Raw genomic sequence first — 7,284 nt, 5'->3', positions numbered from 1 at the left:
TTGGTCCAACTCGTCCATGCCGACCAGATATCCCAACCTAATCTAGTCCCAACTGCCAGCACCCGGCCCATATCCCTCCAAACCCTTTCTATTCATAAACCCATCCAAATCCCTTTTAAATGTTGCAGCTGTACCAGCCTCCACCACTTCCTCTGGCAGCTCATCCCATACATGTACCACCCTCTGCATAAAAAGGTGCCCCTAAGGTCTCTTTTATATCTTTCCCTCTCACTGTAAACCTATGCCTTCTAATTGTGGACACCCTGACCCCAGGGAAAAGACTTTGCCTATTTATCTTATCTATGATCCTCATAATTTTGTAAACCTCTCTAAGGTCACCCCTCAGCCTCCGACGCTTCAGAGAAAACAGCCCCAGCCTGTTCAGCCTCTCCCTGTAGCTCAGATCCTCCAACCCTGGCAATGTCCTTGTAAATCTTTTCAAGTTTCACAACATCTTCTCACAATTTTTCTCATTAAAAGTATATTTTCTTAAAAAAAGAAAAGGACTGCTACAGAAGGGGGAGAAAACTGGATATACATTCAGTCCAAAACAAAAGCAAAATACTGCAAATACTGCAAGCAGAGTCTGAAAATGTTTAAAGTAAAGCCATACTGAACTTGAAATATTAATGCTATTTCTCTCTTCACAGATGCTGCTGGTCCTGCTAAGTTTCTCCAGTATTCTCTATGTGTTTTTGATGTAAATTCAGTGACTTGAAAAATCCTATGGGAAGGCCATGGAATGTTGCGCTTGCAAAGTGTCAGGAAAACATCAAAGAGGAAGAGGCTTAACAAGACACAATAATTAGGGGGGTTTTACTATCGTCTGTCTCAGCAGAAAGCAAACCTTTGCAAATGTATCTGTTTTACCTTCCAAAAATAAGCAAAATAAAACTGTCTGCAGCACTAGTCTGCACGTGTTGTTGGCTGGAAATTCTAGTGTGTGGACTAGGGAGCTGTGAGAGCCACAGTATTCAAAACAAGTGTATTCAAAACAAGTACCCGCCATTTTAAATATACCTGCACTGTGAACCAGAGGAAAAGATATAAATCACTCACTTTGTTCACTGGAATTCAGCAGCTGCAGCAAATATTCTGAACAAAACAAATTTCTGCCAACCTGCAGCACCAAGTGTCTTAATTGTCTGTTCAACAGTGAATGTCAATAGCACTGGGACCATTCAAAACTCCCCGCAACCTTGTCTTAGCTTCTCTTCAGAAACAGTTCAGCAACTGATCCTTCTTTTCATTTTTATCTTTTATACCTTGCATTAATGTTTCTTATATTTAGCAATTAACATACTCACTCTTTTTGTTAATTTTAGGCAGTCTGGCTAAATTGGCTCCTTTTAAAAGTTAAGTTCACTTGGTTTGAGAAAGAGGTAGCCACAAGGGAAGCAATATGTTTTTAAAATGAGACTTACGACAAATCGAGGCGACAACAAACCCAAACAAGCAGACAAAACACGTCCAGAAACCCTAACCGCAACCCCTACATCAAAGACATCTCAGAAATGCCAGACTACGCAGACCGCTTGACATCATGGTAGCCCACTAAAACAGCAGCTAATGAACTTGAAAGATCCTATACCAACAACAAGCAAAACTAATGTCATTTACAAAATACTGTACAAGAAATGTAACAAACACTACATTGGACAAACAAACAGAATACTAGCCACCAGGATACATGAGCATCAACTAGCTGCAAAGTGACAGGACCCTCTCTCACTGGCATCCTAATATACAGATAAGGAATGACACCACTTCGACTGGGGCAACAGATCCATCATAGGACAAGCCAAACAGAGACATGAAAGAGAATTCCTAGAAGCATGGCATTCCAACTGGAACTCTATCAACAAATACATCGAGTTAGACCGCATCTACCACCCCCTGAGAAAAAGAACAGGAAATGACAACACCACAGGAAATGATATCACCAACCCAAAGAAACCCAAACATATAAATAGAAAGCAGGAATCAGCAGCAGCGCTTCGCCTGGAGGCCCACTGAAGATGTTACCTAGTAAGGTGATGAAACATCTGGAAGTGAATCTTCCAGCTCAGCGAGCAAACTAACATCCAGAGCTCCTTAAGAATCCTGCTTGTTTCAATGAGTTTACTTCTCATTCTTTTAATTCCAATGACTAGGATCCCAATTTTGTTTAACATTTGCTCATAAGACAATCCCTCCATACCTTGAATCATCCTACTGAACCTTCTCTGAACAGTGTTCAATAAACTAATATTGTTCTTCAGGTGAGGGGACCAAAACTGCTCACAGTTCGCCAGATGTGGTCTCACGAGCACTTTGCACAGCTGCAGTAAGACTTCCCTATTCTTACACACCAAACTCATTAAAAAGTAGTGGAGAAGATTAATCAGAAAAAGAGAGCTTATAACATACATTGTAAACAGCCTAGATGAGTACAGAAACTACAAAGATCAAGTTAAATAAAAAGAATGAGGAAATCAAAGAGAGGACATTAAAAGTATTAGCAAGATAAAGGAAAACCCAAAGATATTTTACCAGTGCATAAAGAGCAAAAGAATAGTTAAGGAAAAAGTAGGACCTACCAGAGATGAAGAAGGGAACTTGTGTGAATATGTGGAGGATATGGGAAAAAATTAATTTTTTTTTGTTGTTTTCTTATTAACAACGAGAAAGGAATGATGCAGATATAGTAATCCAAGACATGACGTGTGAAATATTTGACAAAATAACCTTAAAGAGAGTGGAAACATTGGAGGAGCTGGAATCCTTGAAAGTGGTACGTTGCCAGTGCCAGATGGATTGTTCCCTAAGATGTTGAAGGATGTCAGGAAGGAAAAAGCAAATATTCTAAGGATTATTTTCCAATCTTCACAAGACACAACCAGAGGACTGGAGGAATGCAAATATGGTTCCATTGTTTATTAGGGAAATGCCAAACAATTATAGGCCAGTTAGTCTTACTTCAGTAGTGGGCAAATTGTTAGAATCAATCTTGAGAGATCGGAAAAACTGTTACTTCAGACAGGCATGGATGAGTTAGGGACTGTCAACATGGCTTTGTTCGCTTAGTAACAGGAAGCAAAGGGTAATAGTACATGTATTTGGAAAGGCAAGGACTGATTCGGGATAGTCAACATGGCTTTATGCGTGGGAAGTCATGTCTCACAAACTTGATTGAGTTTTTTGATAAAGTAACAAAGAAGATTGATGACGGAAGAGCAGTAGATGTGATCTATATGGACTTCGTAAGGCATTCGACAAGGTTCCCCATGGGAGACTGATTAGCAAGATTAGATCTCATGGAATACAGGGAGAACTAGCCATTTGGATACAGCACTGGCACAAATGCAGAAGACAGAGGGTGGTGGTGGAGGGTTGTATTTCAGACTGGAGGCCTGTGACCAGTGGAGTGCCACAAGGATTGGTGCTGGGTTCTGTACTTTTTGTCATTTACATAAATGATTTGGATGCGAGCATAAGAGGTACAGTTAGTAAGTTTGCAGATGACACCAAAATTGGAGGTGTAGTGGACAGCAAAGAGGGTTACCTCAGATTACAACAAGATCCGGACCAGATGGGCCAATGGGCTGAGAAGTGGCAGATGGAGTTTAATTCAGATAAATGTGAGGTGCTGCATTTTGGGAAAGCAAATCTTAGCAGGACTTATACACTTAATGGTAAGGTCCTAGGGAGTGTTGCTGAACAAAGAGACCTTGGAGTGCAGGTTCATAGCTCCTTGAAAGTGGAGTCACAGGTAGATAGGATAGCGAAGAAGGCATTTGGTATGCTTTTCTTTATTGGTCAGAGTACTGAGTACAGGAGTTGGGAGGTCATGTTGCGGTTGTACAGAATATTGGTTAGGTCACTTTTGGAATATTGCATGCAATTCTTGTCTCCTTCCTATCGGAAAGATGTTGTGAAACTTGAAAGGGTTCAGAAAATATTTCCAAGGATGTTGCCAGGGCTGGAGGATCTGAGCTTCAGGAAGAGGCTGAACAGGCTGGGGTTGTTTTCCCTGGAGCGTCAGAGGCTGAGGGGTGACCTTATAGAGGTTTACAAAATTATGAGGGGCAAGGATAGGGTAAATAGGCAAAGTCCTTTCTCTGGGGTCGGGAGTCCAGAGCGAGAGGGCATAGGTTTAGGGTGAGAAGGGAAAGCTATAAAAGAGACCTAAGGGGCAACTTTTTCGTGCAGAGGGTGGTACATATATGGAATGAGCTGCCAGAGGAAGTGGTGGAGACTGGCACAATTGTAACATTTAAGAGGCATTTGGATGGGTATATGAATAGGAAGGGTTTGGAGGGATATGGGCTGGGTGCTGGCAGGTGGGACTAGATTGGGTTGGGATATCTGTCAGAATGGACGGGTTGGACCGAAGGGTCTGTTTCCATGCTGCACATCTCTATGACTCTAAGTGCTCTTGTGAATGGAAAGTTGTTTCAAGTGGTGTTTCACAAGGCTTGGTGTTGGAAACCCTGCTGTTTGTTTCATACTTTAAAGATTTGAACCTGAATGTGGGAGGGGGGGGCAGTTGGGGGGGGGGTGTGGGCATAATTGGGAAATCTGCAGATGACAGAAAACTGGCCATGTAGAGGGTAACTGTGAGCTCCAAAATGATATGGATGGGTTGTAGGAGCAGACAAGAAAGTGGCAGATGGAGTTCAACTCTGATTAGTGTCAGGTAATACATTGAGAGAGGTCAGGTATTAGGGGGGAATACATCATAAATGGGAATATACTGAGAGGGGTAGATGAAGTGGGAGATGCTGGTCTGCAAGTAGACAGATCCCTAAAAGTTGCAGCGGAGGTAGATAAGTTTGTAGAGAAGGAACAAGGAATGCTCTTCTTCATCAACAGAGGCATAGAAACAAAAGTAGGGATATCATGGTGAAGCTGTATAAGACCCTGGAGCGAGCACAACTGGAGTATCGTGTGCAGTTCTGGTCACCACATTACAGGAAGAATGTAAATGCTCTGGAGAGAGTGCAGAGAGAATTTAATAGAAGGTTGCTGGGCTGGAGAATTGTAGCAGCTAGGAGAGATTGGGGATGCTTCCCTTGGAACAGACAAGGCTCCGGGGTGACAAAAATGAGGTATTCAAAATTGTGAGGGGTAGAGATGCAGTAGACAGAAGGAACTTGTTTCCCTTGGCAGAGAGTTCAAAAACCACGGGTTATACGTTCAAGCTAAGTGGCAGAGGATTAGAGGGCAGATGAAGAAAACCCTTTTTTACACAGAGGGTGGTAGGCGTCTGGAATTTGCTGTCTGCATTAGTGGTGGAGGCAGAGACCTTAAACTCTTTTAAAAATACCTGGATCTGCACTTCAAATGCTGTAAATTGCAAGGTTATGGGTCATGTGCAGGAAGATGGGATTAGAAAGGGCATCTGGGTGTCTTTGGATCAGCATGGACCAGACAGACCGAATGGCCTCCTTCCGTGCTGTACTGTTTCCATGGTTTATATGGTAATCACGACCGTTCCATTCGCCTTCCTGATTACCCGCTGTCCTGTATGCGAGCTTTCTGTGTTTTATAAACAAATATTCCTAAGTCCCTTTATGTTGCAGCTTTCTGCAGTTTTTCTCTATTTAAATATTTTCTGTTCCCTTCAAACAACTTCACATTTTCCCGCATTACACTCCAATTGCTAACATTTTGCCCACTTGCTGATCCTATCGTTTCCACACTGTAAGTAATTTAATCTATTAATATCTCTCCGTTAACTGTTTTATCCCTCTTGCAATTTGCCTTTCCGCCTTTATGTGTCTCATTTGCAAATTTGGCTGTCGCACATTCACCTCCTTCCCCCATGTCACTAATATATATTGCAAACAATATGATCCCAGCACATATCCCTGTGGAATCCCACTGGTTACGTGTCAACAACCTGAAAAAAAACCCTTATTAACATTTTTGTTTCTTGTCCATTAGTTATTTTTCTCTGCAATGAGTGTTCTCACAGAGTAGAACGCAAAATGTATTATTTACACCCTTTTCTGGTTCCTCAAGAATGGAATCAAATCCCTCCACACCATAACTTAGGCGCTGTTTTCAAAGAACGTTTCACTTTCCAGCCGGCCGGAGAAAACTCTGCAGACATCTACCCCATTGGATTTTTGTCCTCCCTTTTCTGACATTGATTCATAATAACATATTTACAGAAAGCTAAAATGTGTTTCAGATTGTCACATAGGAATAACAAGCCTCAAGTTTCATTAAAATGTATACATTTCCCTGGATGACTTTTAACAATAATATTACTGTTTGCTTTCATCTTTCAGATATAAGTAAAACGAATTTTATTTCTTTAGTCCCGTGACTCAGGTTGATGAGGAGACTCGAATACAAATAGGACGAATTTAGGATGTTTTATGCACCACTTGGGCAATTTATTTTTTAACATTCACCTCAGCAGCGCTCTAGACCTTGAATTGATGTCTCACCCACATAACAAAAAAAACTTATCAATAAAGTCATTGCACGATTCAATTTATAGATGTTTGAATGGGGGAAGTAGCACTTCTAGGCCAGAGGAGGGACTGTACTACTGCACCAGAGAAGCCCGGAGCATTCAACTTCTACATAACAAAAACGCACAGTGAGAGTTACCACCAGATAAAATGTTATTGCGACAGTTTAGGCATTTACACTGACCAGGTGAAACTTCTCTGCATATAGGGATCATGCGGCGGTGGCACCTCTGAGCCAGAGGCCCACATTCAAGCCGCCCCCTGCTCCAAGGATATTTCTGAAATATTTAAAAATGGGTTAAATGTATAAGATTTAGGACCTGAGAGAAAGGGCTCTTGTGATGCGGTGGTAGTGTTCCTATATCTGAGCCCAGGAGGCCCAGGTTCAAGTCCCATCAGCTCCAGAGGTGTGTAATATTATCTCTGGACCGCTTGATTAGGAAGATATCGAGAGCCACTTCATGCTGCCGCAACTTATCGTCCCATTCAAAAGAAAGCAGCACCTTCAACAGTATGCTGCTCCCTGCGGGCTGGACTGAACCCAGTGTCAGCCTGGCTTCTAGTCTCGAGGATTGAACCTACGACCCTCCGGCAAGATTGCTGCTTGCTCTGCAGCGCCTGGGTTTCCGGGAGAACTCAATGTAAACGCAGATTATGACCCAGAGTCTGACAGACTGAAAGGAAAATGCGCTTTATTCAGTCACAGTGAAACTTTTATGAGGAGAGTCGCTGACGGTGTGTTTTGCTGGTCGGAATATAGCACAGGGACCAATAATAACCATATAAAATAAGGAGGCCGGAGTGCTACGCTGGCAGA

Source organism: Hemiscyllium ocellatum, chromosome 13, assembly GCF_020745735.1.
Source record: "Hemiscyllium ocellatum isolate sHemOce1 chromosome 13, sHemOce1.pat.X.cur, whole genome shotgun sequence".
Lineage (NCBI taxonomy): Eukaryota > Metazoa > Chordata > Chondrichthyes > Orectolobiformes > Hemiscylliidae > Hemiscyllium > Hemiscyllium ocellatum.
This window is presented reverse-complemented; position numbering follows the sequence as displayed.